Below are 17,156 nucleotides of genomic sequence, written 5' to 3'. Positions count from 1 at the left end.
CAAAGTTAATTAATAAAGTTATTTCAGACTAACTTGAGTTCTTACTACAGGGTTAAAAATTATAAAATAAAATAGTACCTTTTTATGTATATTTATTGATCTCACAACAATAGATGAAGCTGTTACTTTCTCTTTTAAGTGATTTGACTATGATCTGAAAGGTAGACGTTATTACTATAGGTAAAACTAGCTGCAGTATCCGGCTCCGATCGGGTGGAAGTCAGTGAACTGTCTCCAAGAGAGCTGTACCATCGGAACAGTATCCCTCAGCATCCCTCAGCATCCAAACAAACAGAATGTTTTAGATGTCTCTGCGTGTACATTTTTGATTCCAGGAAACACATTCAGTCACCCACATACTGGTAAAGTATTTACAATCCGACATCATCTAACTTGTAACAGTAGCTATGTTATTTATCAAATCATCTGCCCTTGTGGCATATCTTATGTGGTGAAAACCCAAAGGAAATTTAAGGAGAGAATGGCGGTTCACCGTTCCTCTATTAAAACAGCCTTATGAAGAAAAGCAGTGAGCAACCTTTAGCTCGCCACTTCTTGGAGTGTAACCATCCTTTAACAATGTTGCGATATAGAATGATTGATCATGTTCTCCCATTAAGTCGTGGTGCGGACCGTGATAAAACACTACTTAAACGCGAAGCTGAGTGGATATTCAGATTGGATGTTATAGCCCCCAAAGGGCTCAATGAGAATCTGCCATTATCATGTTTTTTATAGGAGTTATATTCATAGGGAAGTAACACCCAGGGGTTTAGACTAGAGGTCCCTTTAGATAGACTAGGGTGTTTCTATTCTCTATACCTATGAGTTTACGAATACTTAGTATTAGTATTTTTAATGTAGCTCAATGTGATTATATTGATGTGGTAATTTAGATCTTGAGGTATCGCACCCAAACTGGTGATATGGTAGGCAACTAATTAGATTTGTTATGGAACTTACTTAATCTTAGTAACGCTTAACATATTTATGTGGTTTGATACATATGATCCCTGCAAGTCAAATGACTTGACATAGCAGTGAAGAATAATAATCTCTGATTGTTTCATAGATCCATTTATTTGTTTATTATGAAACATCTGTGATCGGACGCCTTTAAGATTGTAGCGATAGTGTAACATTAATACATATACAATTTGTTGCTAGGTAACTGTTTGTTTTGTCTGAGCACGTGGTGTGCGCCGTCCGCGAACTAGCAGATGCGTCACTGGCAGTCGCCGATGACGTCATTGGTGGAGCAGTCACTTGGTGATGGTGGTGGGTCTATTGTATCGTGAAGACAATTTATCTTATAAATTGAAACTTTGAATCTCTCACCGTACTTGAGTTATTTCGCATGAAGCCTGAGTGCCGCACTGCTGTTGTGGTTTATATATATATATATATATATATATATATACAAGATATATAGATGACCTGTTTTTAATTTGGTCAGGAACCGAAAATGACTTATGCAGTTTTGTGTCATCTATTAATTCACTAGACGGCCCTATCAAGTTTACTCTTGAATACAGCAAGAGAGAGATACATTATCTTGATGTTGCAGTGTCAGTGTTCAATGGCACCATCACTACTAATCTGTACAACAAACCCACGGATCGGAATACGATTCTGCACCATAGTAGCTGTCATCCCTCATCCTTGAAGAAGTCTCTGCCTCGTTCCCAATTTATGCGGGCCGCTAGAATTACCAGTGAGTCTTCAGCATTAGATGGCTGTCTAAATGAGCTAGTGAATAAGTTCACAAGCCGTGGCTATCCAAAGAAAGAATTATTGGCCAGCAAACAGGAAGTTCTGCAAATGCCTAGAACAGAGTTGTTAAAATCTGCTCCTAAACATAAAGCGGCCAACAAAATTCCATTTATTTCTGAATTTTCAACTACCAGCTCTGTCATTAAGCAGTCCTCTAAGAAGCTATGGCCGATAGTGACAAGTGACAATGACCTTTCTACATTTAAACAGACTACTCTCATGCCTGCGTATTCAAGAGGTAAAAACCTTAAAGATTTTCTTATGTTAACGTACATTGTTTCTCCACCTTCTGCTCTAGACATCACAATTCAGAAGAAGAAACCAGGATGTTACAGGTGCATTTCTTGCACCACTTGTAGATATTTGGAACCAGGACAATATTTCAAGCATCCACATAGTGGTCGCAAATTTCCTATACGACACGTTCTCACATGTACATCCACGTTTATCATTTACATTATTATTTGTCCCTGTGGACTTTATTACGTTGGCCAAACCACCCGTACATTCAGAGAACGAGCAGCTTTACATCGATCATCTATCAGAGCGGCCCTGGGTGGCAAAGAGATAGAGCAACCAGTAGCCCGTCATTTTCGGTTGGCTAATCATACTTTAGCCAGCCTCAAATACAAAATCGTGGATCATGTACCTGTTGATGTTAGAGGTGGGGATAGGGCTGGACGACTTAATCGGTGTGAGGCCCGTTGGATTCACCATCTCGATACCATTGCTCCGAAGGGACTGAATGAAAAAAAATTATGCTTAATGTGTTTCTATAATTCTAGTCGCTGCTGGGACATTTAGATCCTATTTTTCTATTGATAGCTCTTTTGTTTCTTTTTTCCTGTTTATCTGCTGCTGTTCTGTTGTGTTTAGCATTAGCTTACTCATCATGTCCATTTATTGAGATAGCATGTCATCAATATAGATATTCTTTATATTTGTATATCATGTATGAGTTGGTAATAGATATTCTTTTTCACATAGTTAGATTTTTTTATGTGAATTTTATATGTATATGTTCATATACACATTTTGCTTTATGTTCACATCTCTATCACTTTTTTTGTGTTTTTTTTCCTTCTTATCATGGTTTTAGGCATTCGCTTTATCTCCTTTCTTTAATCACATTTTCATTTCTATCTATTCTATTCTATTTTTTCACAGGAGCCGATGATGCAGCGCACTGCCGGTTGCTGGGTAACCACAGCAACACGTCGCGTCTGAGGAATCCCGGCATCTCTGGCGCAGATTCCATAGTGGCGATTTCAGGTAAGTGCAGTCTGCCCGAGAGTTCCACAGGAGGCTGCGTCTTCAGTTGCCAGGTAACCACACGGCGGTGTCGCGTCTGAAGAGTTCCCCACTTCCGGTAGACGCCTGCATCGCGTGGCTCCACACATGGAGAGGAGTCTCTTTTCAGCACTTTTCCTTTCTCTACTTAAGGTAGGACAGTTTCACTTTCTCTGCTTCCTTCACATGTCCTGATGAAAAGGCGTTCAGCCTTGAAACGTTGACACATGGATGTTAATATGCCGTTTTGATTATTAATACACATTGAATTATATGTTCTATTGGAGTGCCGCCTTCCTTTATTGTGTGCTGGGTATACACCCATGCCAGAAGGATCTTGTGATATATATATATATATATATATATATATATATACATATATATATGTAGATGAGTGTTATACCATCAGTAAACAGATAAAGTTAGTAAAATAATATATTGTCTGAAAAGTCAGTTAGAATCATATTTGCCTTGATACTGTATGAATTACATAATTCAACACAGATTTTCTGCAGTAAACACGTATATGGAATGGGATGAAGTTGGCATAAACAATGATGGCAGCCAGAACCCCAACGGCTGCGATCCTGACGGTGTGTATTAGGGTTATGTTTAGGTGTTAGGGTTATGCACTAGGGCGAGGGTTAGGTTGCGGGAGGGGATGGTTAGGGATAGGCTGCGGGGGGGTTAGGGTTAGGCTGCAGGGGGGGTTAGGGTTAGGTTGCGGGAAAGGTGGGTTAGGGGTAGGGTTAAGGGAAGGATACTTACCTGCATGCATTGGGATTTCCACTATCAGGATTACGCTGCCAGGATTCTGACCACTGGCATTATCAGAGCTGCGATCGCGAACCCAACCCTATGGATGCACAAAGTTGGGTAAGCATAGAAAGACTATTTTTTATGTAATACTTGGGATACAAAATAAATTATTTTTGGTCTTCTAGAGAGTCACTGTGCACTGTCCTCTGTTTTACATAAAACTAATTAATATTTTATTACTAAGAAAAATGACTTTGGTAGATATATTCAGTATGTTGTCAGCAAAATTTTGACTTCCTTTAATAAAGAGGAACTGGATAAAAATGAAAGAGTATTCTGGCTAGATCAAGGAATGTTTCATGTCATTTCTAAATCATAAATATATATATATATATATATATATACAGCTTTTCCCAGTGAACAAGTTCCACTTTTAATAGAAAGAGGCATCATTATTTATTGATCTTACTAGGTAATTTTGATGGTATCTCATATCCATTCTTAGTAAATATCTTTCAATATATGTGATTCAATCACTATAACTCCTGAGGCAATGCTGTCTCTTCAGATAGCAAACAGTTTTATTTCACATCCAGATCAGAAATATGTCATTGCAATACTTCATGGACTTGGCTTCAAATCATTTTCAAGGAAACCCCTGTGCATAATGTATTTTAACTTAAAAATACATATTTTTATGTAAAATACCTCTTCTAAAATAAAAAAAGACATTATTTCATATGTGTTAGAATTTTGGCCTTACTAAGCAGTGTTTTAGTATGAGGCTTGTAACCCGCTGAATATTGCATGCGGTTTTCAGAGCAAAATCACCTGATAACCAGGCTGAAAACTCAAACTGCATCTGATGTGTGGTGCTTTGCAAAGTCCCAAACAACCTACAGATTGCCTAAAGATTACCTAAAGCATAGGCTGTTTACAGCAAACCACTAGTTTTCAGTTCAAAACTTATTTTGTCTTACATACATGCCTTTAACTGTGAGGATTGGTACAGTGGCATCACTCACCCTGGTGACACCCAGTAAAAAGGAGACCCGGCCTCGCAAGTCGGGACATGGCATCGCTGGCAAGGTATGACCTCTGGCCTGAACCCCCATTTTAGTCACACCGGGGGTCCAGAGATACGGACTGCCCCCGGGGTTCATCCTCTGTGAAGTGTCGGCTCCCTCACTCAGGAGCCGAGTGCTGCATGTACTGCACCCCCCTTGTGATGCCACTGGATTGGTATTGACACACAAAACAGACAGAATTGAGACTATCATCTATAATTTACCAGTTCCTCATTATCTTTGATAGATCGCAGTAAAGAGAGGTCATAAGAGAGAGAAAGTTGCAGAGGAATGATAAAGGTACTGTCCACCACGGCTCGTCCTTACTGCTGGTTCCGGTTGTTGCTAGGCAACCGGGACATCATTATTCTTCTGGGCGGTGGCTTCCCGCTGGTCGGTAGGCAACATGGAAGCCTGCCAGCCATGGATGGTTGTAGGCTGGCAGGAACGTGCAGCGCTCCAGCTGCACAAGATTAATCATCTGAGGGGGCTTGTCTGGACTGGCCTCCAGCTTGGCTCCTCTCCCCTTTATTTTTCAGTCAGCCCTGCCAGACCTTGCTGGTTATAGCTTATGCCTGCAGCATGAGCCTCTGGTCCATGTTCCTGGTGCCTGTGTTCCCCTGCTTGCAAGTGGTCCTGTTGGTTCCAGTGTCCTGCTTAGCTGGTTCTGCTATATTCCAGCTAGAATCTTGTATTGCTGGTTCTGCTACAGCTTCAGCCCGCATCCTGAGTAGCTGGCACTGCTACAACTCCAGTCAGTATCCTGCTTAGGTGGTTCTGCTATATTCCAGCTAGAATCTTGTATTGCTGGTTCTGCTACAACTCCAGCCCACATCCTGAATAGCTGGCACCACTCGTGCCCTACTTCCTGGTTCTAGTGCTAGCACTGAGTAACCCAGCCAGGGGACCGCAACATGCCCGTCAGACACCGCAAAGTCGAAACTTCCTTGCTGGGATCCCTGGTGAAAAACGCCGGCGGGTAAGACTCTGTGCCCCAGGTCCTGGTCTCCACCAACACTCAGTGTTAGTTTCATTACCCCCAATCCGTATCTTGTACAGCCAGTTCTGCTACAGTTAGTATTCTGCACCTCATGGTCACCCGTCAAATTGACCACGCCAGAGTGACTCAAAGGGTCTCATCAGGGCATATCTTAACAGGTACTTGGCATTGATGAGTGGTTTCTGAAAGTTGTCTTGTGCTTGCTCAGGAAGCTGGAGAGCAGACAGTAACTGATAAAAATAACCAGGAAGGCAAAACTAAGTCTGGATGCAATTTTAATGGGCCTGTTTATGAAAAGTTTTAACATAAGCAGCAAGTTTTAAATCTTGTTGCATATGATAACAGTTCCTAACGGAATGGGTATGAAATAACGCTTCCCGTCAGCGGCAGGCCGACATCAGCAGAGTTTCGAACAGCGGAAGTCCGACAGCGCTGGAAATCACGATCGTGGATAGGTGAGTATCTACTGACCTAACCTAACCCCCCTAAACCTAACCCTCCTTAGGGGTGCCTAACCCTAACTTCCCCCCCAAGTGCCTAACACTAATCCCCCCTCTAAGTGCCTAACCCTAACCACCCCCTTCCCCGCTGCCTAAACCTAAGTCCTCCGGGGGAGTGCCTAACCCTAAGTCCCACCTGGGGGTGCCTAACCCTAACCCTCCCTCCCCCTAGCCTAACCCTAACCCTCCCGGGGGGTGCCTAACCCTAAGTCCCCCCCGGGAGCCCTAAACCTAACCCTCCCCCCTTCGGCTGTCCGCTCGCGGCGCCCGGCATCGCTACGATCGGGATGCCGGGCGTCGGTCTCCCGGCGTCGGGGAAATTCGGGCGTCTACATCTAGACGCCCGGCATTTCACTCTAGCCGGGATATGACAGTCGGGAAGCCGACTGCCGGTATTTAGGCAGTTGGCTTCCCCATTGCTTCCCTTCCTAACTGTCATCTGTTTGAAAAATGACAGTTGGGAGCTGATTGACTTGAGCACCATTTATGAAATGCAACAAGTTTTAAAACTCATTGCGTATGATAAAACTAATTGATAAATGGGCCTCTATGTCCTCACATGATGAGAGCTATATTCTATTATTAATATTGTACAGTATGGTGTTATAATTTGGGGTAGTTAAGAGCAGAGACACTACTCAGTGCTTTTAGGAATGAGGTTTGTTAATGCTGTTAATGCAGTAGGAAAGGGCATCTTATGTCTCTTTTTAACTGACAGTACCTCATCAACATCTGGGTCAGCTACTTTTCCAAGATGAAGTGTCCACACCAGGGGCCTAATACTGAGTCAAACAGCGGTGATGTCGGACACAGTGGAATGATTTTTTTCTTAATGAGTCTAAGGGCCTGATTCAGAGATGGATGCTGTGACGTTTATTCCCGAGAATAATCGCCAGGAATGATGTCATATAAATATATATATATATAAATGTGTGTATCAACATGGATTCTAGGCAGTGTCCTCTATTTAACCTGTAGGAATGCAAAGCTTGGAGGAGATTTGTCTTCCTGGAACCAGGCATCTAGATAACCATCTCTTATCTCTACAGGCCATAAAGTTTGGGAGAGATACATCCTTAATGCAGATGGTCAGACCTAGTCAAGCCAGGTCATGGGATATAAAATCCTTTAGGAGGGAGATGACAGAGATGTAGGGTATGTTACCTGCTTATTGGTTTCTAAAGACCCCTTCACACTGTTTCAAGACCCCCACTTCCTATAGACAATATGGAAGGGTGTGGCCGATTTCTTAATGCCCAGTGTACAGCAATGAAAGAGTGAAAAACCCCATAGGTGGGGGCTAGAGAAGCTGTGAGAGTATAACTATGCATCTCCCTCAGTGATAAGTGTTCTTGTGCCCACGGAGAGTCCTGACAACTGGCCTGGACCCAATGCTCCTGTGTCTCCTTCACGACTGAGTCTAGATGTAAAGACTCTGGGTTCTTTTCATTTTTAATTCCTTTTACTTTCTGAAACCTATTTGTGATATATTTGTATTGTCCATAGTTGTACTACTTTTTTCTGTAATCAATAACCTTGGAAATATTTTTCGGTTTAAACATTCTTAATCCAGTGTATTCTCCGTGTTCTTGTCGAATTCACGAGCCTGTGAGGTCAAAGCTACGTACCTATATGTAAGTGAGTGTGCATATTGAGATTTAAGTGGAAAACCTAACGACTCCCGTTAACTTCGTTGGTGGTGGCAGAATCATGTTAGAGTAACAGCACGTGCTGAGGTAACCATAAGTCACTGGTGGCGATTCTCAGATTGAGGTATCTGGAGTATCGGCCGTCTGGTCATGACAGATGCAATGCTGATGTTTATAGTAGTATGGTATAATAGTATTTCAAGACTGTGCATATATAACTGTACTTACACTGGGTATCCCCATTAGCTGTACCCCCAAAAAATAATTAAAGTGGAAAATATATATATATTTTTTTTAAAACTGGTGTAAAAAAAATCTGCAATCTTTTTAAGATCAATTTATATAGTATTTCAAGAGTGTGTCTTGGAAAGGCAGTGTATTTAACTACTTACTCTAGATGTTGTCATGTCATGTTAGCTCCACACATAAAAAAATAAGTGGAAAAATATATTTTTTTCTGGTGTCAAAATAAATGTGCAGTCTCTTATAATTCAATTTAAAGAGTATTTCAAGAGTGTGTCTTGAAAAGGCAGCATATATTATTTTACTTACTCTGGATGTTGTCATGACCTAGTTAGCTGCACCCAAAAAAAATAAAGTGGATAAAAGACATTTTTTTTGGTGTCAAAAAATGTACAGTCTTTCAATAAAACTACATAATAAAGGTAACAGTCCCTCTTTTCTCTATTTCATTGCATGTTCAATGTGGCAGTAAAGTTCAACTGCAGTAGCTAACTCTACTCCTGTCTTGGTGTAAAAAAATAAATAAATAATTGTGGCTCAATCGATTGGTCAACCCAGTACTAATGCTATCAGATTATTTAAGAAAGGGTACCTCAAACCTAAAAAGTATTTCATAATCTTAAAAACATCACCTAGCAGCCTGGCTGCTCTGAACTATCTCTTTTACACTGCACTTTTTTTACTATGGCGTTGCCCTGGGGCGGCTTAGCTGGGCTAGTTTGGGGGTGTCCTGCGCTCTGGATCTGAATCTTAGTATGTTAGGGACCTACCCGACAGAGGTTACCCGGATGCGGTGGGTAGGCCCATAACCTTGACCAAGATTATGCCAAAAACCTCTATTCATTGCAAAAATGTATTTATTTATATATAATCAGTTAATTTGGAGTTGAGCACCTGTACTTCTTATTTTTGTGCATATATCAATTGTCTCTACAGGCAGCACCTCCAATTATATATATATATTAGGGGTGAGCGGGTTCGGTTTTACTCGGTTTTACTCGGATCTTTTTATTGGCTATCGCCGAACACGTGTTTTGGATAGCGAATGAAATCGAGCCGAAATTGCGGTAAAGTGGCGATAGGAACCGAGTAAAACCGAGTAAAACCGAACCCGCTCACCCCTAATATATATATATGTTCAAGGTGTGCAGTCTGAGGCCCACTTCCTATATAAACTCAATCAGTGCATTGCTTTGCACACCTGGAAAGCCTGAGACACTTTCCACTCAGGCTAGCACCCTTATTACATTGGTTAGAGCATGGAGTCTGGCATTGTAATATGCACACCAGTCAGAGGCACAATAAGTAAGTCCTGCAAATATTTAGACTGTGTAGTGCAGCTTTGGTTCATTTTTGGGGCATGGGTCCCCCTGGATTGCTTTGGATGGTCTGCTTCAGGGCACCGCATTATAACACATTTTTCCTTTATAACACATTTTAACCCTTCACTGTTTGTTTATTATATATGTATTTCACTTTTTATTTTCATTCTTTATATGCAGCCTGGCTGCTCTGAACTATCTCTTTTACACTGCATTTTTCTTACTATGGTGGTGCCCTGGGGCGGCTTGGCTGGGCCAGTTTGGGGATGTCCTGCGCTCTGGATCTGAATCTTAGTATGTTAGGGACCTACCCGACAGAGGTTAATCATGGAGCAGTCTCCAGCCATGGACACAAGCAAGATAGAATCCACACTAATAACAGGTAGTGTGAATACCAACAATACTAAGTAACAATACTAAGTAATAATATTGCAGGGCTATTACCACAAAGTAGTTAGCACTGTGAACAATAACAGAATATACTTGCAACAAGTACAGATAACGTAAGGCAAAGCCAGGACAGGAACCAGGAATACCAAATAGCAGATACAGGAACAGGGACTGGATGGCACGACTGCCACAAGAAACTATCTCTGGCAAGGCAGGCAGGGGCATATCTATAATGGGTGCAGGGTGTGCGGGGCACAGTGGCCCCTGGGTCCAGGAGGGCCCCACACAGCACACCCTTCACCAGTAGTATTACTTACCTCTCCGGAGTCCCACATCAGAGCGGGGGTCTGGCGCTGTAAAAATAACTGGAAAATGGCTGCCGAGGCCATTTTCCCATCTTTTGCGCATGTGCAGTACAGGTAAAATGGCCACCGTGGCCTGCGCATACTCTATAGACTGTGGGTGGACTCTAGTGCCCAGAGTCTATAACTCACACAGCTCAGTGCACTGCCGGCCGCCGGACAGAGAGGAGGGGGCCCATGTCGGAGACTGCACACGGGCCCCCTCCTCTCTAGAAACGTCCCTGAAGGCAGGAATAGGCTGGATGCCCTGTAACAGAAGTCAAAGCCAATCCCATTTGAGAAAATGAGACCAGCCTCTAGCAATTACCACTATGAGCAGCTGCATGTTCACAGAGGCTTCCCAACTGGGAGCAATCAGCCTGGACAAAACTTCATTTTGCCTGTCTTTGCCTGTTAATCCTTTCTGCTCTGGATGGAACCTGCAGCACATATGTGCTGTCATGACGGCTCATAACAAGGATGCTACTGTGGAAATGCAACTGGATGAGGGATTTCTGTGTCTGATAATAATGAGGATGTTGATGATGAATGTGTTAGTCAAGAAGAAGTTGATACAATTCTGGAGGATGGTGTTGTTTGTGCCAAAGTAAGTCAGCAACCAGTGGCAGCAGTTCCTGACAGTGACTAAAATAAGGACATTATAATGCCTGGGCATAAGACCCAAAAAGCCACCTCTTCCATGTGGACTAATTTTTACAAAAATCCTGAGAATATTTGTCAAGGGAATTGTACCAAATACTTCCAAAGTAAGTAGAGGTAGGCAAGTTAATCATAAGGGCACCTCCTCCCTGTGACATCATTTGCAGTGAGTTCATGCAAATCATTTCAAATCTGGAAAATCATGTAAAATAATAACAAGCAGCCCAACATCAGCTACCAGCAGTATGGATATATCCCAGCACATGCAATCTCCACCACCATCACCTTCATCATCTACCTCCTCATTTATAATTGACGGAAATTCTTCTGAATTATTTTTGCAAAGGCAAACTGATTCCTCTCCTAACCAGGATTCCATATAAAATCATTGTGTGCTTGGGCTGCTGCTGCTGGATGTGAATCTTCATCACAGAAAGAGAACAAGAATACTAATAGCTATAAACAACAATTTACTGTGAAACAATCATTTGCAAGAGGAACCAATCATGCCACCATCATGTTGTACAGCAGATCACGGAAGCCTTGATGCCCATTGGTATTTAAGTTTAACCAAATTACCAAAATTATTATTATCATTTATTTATATGGCGTCACAAGTGTTCCGCAGTGCCTTACAAAGTACAAAAAAGTGACTTACAGTACAATACAATACAATACAATGCAGGACAAGGATATGGATAATATGCATGGATACTGTACATTGGTGGCCATAACACCCAAATAAGCAACAGAGCATAAGCAACCAGTACATTGGTGGCCAAAACACCCAAATAGGCAACAGGGTAGAAAAGCAACCAAGTGTTAAGTGTCCTAGTGGTGAGTAAGAAGTAGATGAAAATAAAGTAAGGAGAAGCACAAGAGGGTAGAGGGCCCTGCTCGCAAGAGCTTAAATTCTCAAGGGGAGGGGCAGACAAACAGGTATGATATAGATGGGGAAGACAGAGAGAAGGGAGCATGTAGCAGCAAGTTAGGATGAGAGCTGGAAAGTATTGATGAAGTAGTGGGTCTTTTTTTCCTTTTGTGGGGGCTTAAACAATCTAAGAACTTCAGCCACAAAAGTGGCAGTCTCTGTCACTGAAGTGATTGGTTTCTTAAAATGTCCTTTTTATTATACAACATAAGGTTAGGTGGGAGTGTCCAAGAACCATTCCACCATGCACCACCTTTCAGTATGGGCTTTGCTCACCTTGCTGTATTGGTGTGAAGACTACTAGCCAGTTACTCCATGTCAATTTACCTGTACTGGCCTTAGGCCTGTGATTTGCTGTTTGGAGAAGTGTGTTGGTTATATGTTATATTTTCTACTAGGCTTTTACTTTTGACTATTAGTTCTTGATTAATGAAAAAAATAGTTTATTAAACTGCCATCCTGTCTGTCACTGCTGTGCCGTTATGTTTCATAGATGTGCAATATTCTCTTAAATTGCAATGTGTTTGTACTGCTGCTCTTTCACTTAGTTTAGCCAGCCATCTCGCTGCAACCTTCAGCCAATATTTGTGAAAACAATATTGTGAACTGCAAGGTGGTCAAAATTGACTGGAAATGACTGGAAATTAATGTTATTTATGTTAATAATACAGCAGGAAAAAAAACAGGTCCAAATTACATCATTTTAGCTGTTTTTATCAATTTTCAAAGAAATCCAAAACTAAAACCAGAACCAAAGCACAACAATTTAGAACAAAAACCAAAACACGAGGGTATGTGCACATCCCTACTTTTAGCATGCACCCTACATCCTATATCTCTACTGGTATACTGTATGAATAGGCCTATCCTCATTGATGTCTACAGGGGCATAAAAAAGCACAACAGCAAATCTGAGCAACCGGTTCTGTTCTTGAAAAACATGTAAAGGTACCCTGTATCACAGACCTAGTCTTTATTTGTTATGCTTATTTCTGGTTAGCAGGAGTGTGTGGATTCAATAGAGGTCTAAAAAGCCTGGAGTGACATCCATATTCTGAACCTGAAATGACACACCCTATGCTGATTACATTTACTAAAAATATATTGTAATTTGCAAGTGTGAACCATATAAAATATATCATGTACAAATAAATGCATATTTTTAAATACAGACTAGCCATCCACCTGGGCATTTCTGCAATCTCAAACTTGAGGTTCAAGTGATGACTGGCTCAAAGTATAATTCACATGTCCCAGTTGTCTGCTAGGGTTGGGTAAGGGATGCCGGTGCTCAGGATCCCAATGGTCAGAATCCTGATGCTGGAATCCAGACACAGTCACAATCCTGACAGAAGGAGGTAAGTATACTCTACTTCCACTACCGCTACCCCTAACCCTCCATCCCCACAGCGTAAACCTAACCCTTTACCAGTAGTGCCTAAACCTAACCCTCCCCCTCTAGTGTCTAACCCTAACCCTTCCCCTAGTGCCTAACCCTAACCCCAATACTTGCTGTTGGGATGCCAACATCAGGATGCCGGCAAAGGGATCCTGCCTGGCATCAGGATTCTGGCACCAAGATTCTGAGCGTTGGCATCCAGGCAGCTGGGATAATAACTACATCCCATCTGTTACTATACTATTAAAGTAAAATAATTGTGAAGTCCGATCAGCTTACTTGGAGTTCCAAAGTCCAAAATATTTATTTGCATAAAGAAATATAATGAGTACCGCCCTTACAATGCACATTCGCTGTAGGCACCCACACAAGGCTTCAATTCTGAATGCACTGATTGCTGGGTCAGTGTGGTACAATTTATATATAGCAAACAATATAAGAGTAGCCTTATGCTGGCCATACACTATACAATTATCGGGGCGATCCTGCCGATATCCGCGGATCGCCCCAATAATTGTACTGTGTGTGGGGGCGACCAAGATCAAAATATCGATCGGTCTGGCATGCCGAATCGACCAGCATGTCAGACTGATGTGATATTTGCAAGTTTGTAGTCGGCCGCATCGTGCAGTGTATGCGGTCACTGCCCGAGCGACCAACTTTTCCCCCAGTTCTCTGCATGTGCATGCACTCACCTTTCCATCCCCAGCGACTGCAGAGCTGAGCCGACAAACTTCCGGGTAGCCGCTGTTCACTTCCGGCGTCATAGATTAGTTGAAGTATAGGCAGTGAGTAGTTTGGTAAGACAGCGCTGTTCTGACATTGCAGTCCCGTGAGCCAATCAGCGGTCGCGCTGACTGTAGAGCGCCTGCAGATTGGCTCCAGCTACTGACAGTTCCGAGCCCATGTGGGAACTGTCAGTTGCCGGAGCAAATCAGCGGGCGCTCTACAGTGAGCGCTGCCGCTGATTGGCTCACGGGACTGCAATGCCCCGTGAAGAGCCGAGAGCTGCCATTCAGGAGCTATGTGTATGTGTGACAACACACATACACATAGCTGTGTTCCGTGGATCGGGTAAGGACGTTTTTTTGTTTTTAAACACCCATGGATTACTGCGGAGACCAGCGCTGGATGTAGGTGAGTATGAAATCTTTCTTTGCAGGCCCATTTTTTTTGGATATTCTACGTGGAGAAGGGGACAGAACATCTGGTATAGGTAAGTATGTGTGAATGGGTAGGTGTATATAATAAACTTATACTGGGCAAGGTGTGTGTGTTTTGGATTTTTTTTGCCTATTTATTTTACAGTGAAATTACACGTGCCGCATGTCTGCTGGTACTTGTAGTTCCACAAGTGCAAAATGGCAGGCATGCTGGCACTTGTAGTTCCGCTGTAAAGTACAATAGTGCTACATTATTTGGCCCCCCTATTACCCCCATACCCACCGCTCCAGGGGTATGGGGATGAGCCCCAGGCTTCAGCATAAGCCTGTGGTGCTCGGGAGAGGGGGGACCCTTTTTTGGGGGGTCCCCAACTCCCCCGAGATCACCGGCTTGCGCTGACCGACTTGGGGTGTAATGCTTTGGACCCGGAGTCCCGGTGATTGGGTCTCCAGGCTGTTGCATTACACCCCGGTTGGTTGGGTCTGGTGCTGGTCTTAAATATAGGGGGTACCCCACATTATTTTTGCCCCCTATATTTAAAACCAGCACTAGTCCCTGCAGCCTGGTGTTGGTTTCTAAAATACGGTGGAACCCTACACATTTTGTTCCCCGTATTTTTAGAAACCACCACTGGCTGGCAAGCCTGGGGCTGGTTTGCCTTTTGGGGGGAGACCTTATGTCATTTTTTTTGTAAATTTTTGCTACTTTTTTTACAGGTTCAACAAAAAACGGAATTTTCTGGAAATATTCTAGGGACCCCCCTAAAGATGTGTAGACATGGGGGATCACTATGGGTCCCCCATTTATAACTACTGAATGAAGTCGTGGTTTATAATTGCCGCGGCAAGTGCATAAATGCGACTTTGAAGAAAGTGATGCAGAAGAGCATTTAGAATTTTTTGGGGGCGAAAATAACTATGCCCAGCAAATTTGGGGTACTTGAAAATGGGGGTCAGCATATTTTATAGTTGCTAAAGTGCAAATTCTTTTGTCCCTCCCCTGTGAGGGAACAAAAATATGACAGAGCCTGGCAGATTTTTGTTTGAAAAATCTGTTGGTTGTGCTAAAATATCTGTCAGTGTATGGGCAAGATATCTGTTGCTTTTAAATTGGTCTGTTGGTCAGATAGATATTTTTATCTGTCAGTGTATGGGCAAGATATCTGTTGCTTTTAAATTGGTCTGTCGGTCAGACAGATATTTTTATCTGACAGTGTATGGCCAGCATTAGTAACACATATTACAGTTTATAAAAGCTGGTCACTACACAATAGGTTACAGGTAAAAAACAATGCAACTGGTCAAGCTTTCAACTGTCTTCCTGAGTCGTGGTAACCTCTTGCTTGTCATCATTGTCGTATCCATGTGTGCTTATGTCCTCAGGCACTCGCCACTCAGAGTGGGAAAGTAGCAGTTAACATTTTATAGTTAAAACAGGTTCTTAGGGGAAGCATATGCATTTACCAAACAAGCTGTAACTACAAGCAACCTTGAACAAAACAAATGTTTGCAAAGCTGTGATCACTTATAAAATCAAATATATTTTCATACATGGAATTGCAGTGCTACTGTATAGTTACACATTATGATTTTGGAAATTGTGCAATAATCATAAAGAAGAGAAACACTAATATATAACAATATGTGATATTGAAAAGCAATATTTAAGTATATGGAAATTATAAAATATGATTTAAAGGTACAGAAAGTTGTTTATTATTGTACTTCATTCAGTTTTGGTATTTGACTTTGACAGTCCACCCTTTGATAGTTCCAATGTAGGATCATGTTGCAGATTGTCCAGTTCTGTGTTGTAATACTTTATTGGAACCCTAACATCCATTTCTATATCAAGGTAATTGATATGGTTGTTGGTCCTTTTGAACATATTCCTAACAAACTTTATAAAGAGCTGTATAATTTTAATTAAATATATACTGCTAGTGTGGTTGACAATGTTATCAGCAAAAGTCTTCCCGATGCATAAATCATCCCTTTACTGAAATTTGAAAACTGTTTTTCAGTGTCTGACCATAAGAACCATTCTGCTTAGCTTAATATTCTCCTGCTCAATAACGAATTATATGTTTACCTAAAATCTCATTATTCTTTAACGTATTTCATGTGTGTGCAACAAGTTCCATCAGATTTTATCTCTAAAATATATATAATATATATATATATAATTTACCCTGGTTACCAAATTTTAACAATCTAATACCATCTTGTTGGATTGATTTTGGTTTGAATATCAGTATTAATGTATATTTGTCACTTGTTTATTGGACATGTGTCACCACAGCTGGTATTACCTTCTCTTAAAACACACTCCTTTAAAGCTTTGGGAAAAGGACAACCATTCATCCTATTGGTTGCTAGTACTGAAAGCATGTTCCCTTCTGCATCAATACTTAGATTATACATGCCCATCTTGTAACCCTAATATGTCCTATACTCCCAAAACCCAACATGTTGTACACTTTGTTTACTAATTATTCCCTGATTTCTGAACCTTTTCCTTAGTTATAAGTTGAGTTAGGTCATGCCCTGATCTTGGGTAGCTCCACATGTATTTCCCATAACATCATTATCAGACCCACCTCCAGGACGTGCCAGTTTGGTGTCAGATCGAAAAATAATTCCAGCTAAAAAGAACAAAAACAAAATAA

This window comes from Taudactylus pleione, unplaced genomic scaffold (genome assembly GCF_031769625.1).
Source record: "Taudactylus pleione unplaced genomic scaffold, aTauple2 ptg000573l, whole genome shotgun sequence".
Taxonomy (NCBI): domain Eukaryota; kingdom Metazoa; phylum Chordata; class Amphibia; order Anura; family Myobatrachidae; genus Taudactylus; species Taudactylus pleione.
This window is presented reverse-complemented; position numbering follows the sequence as displayed.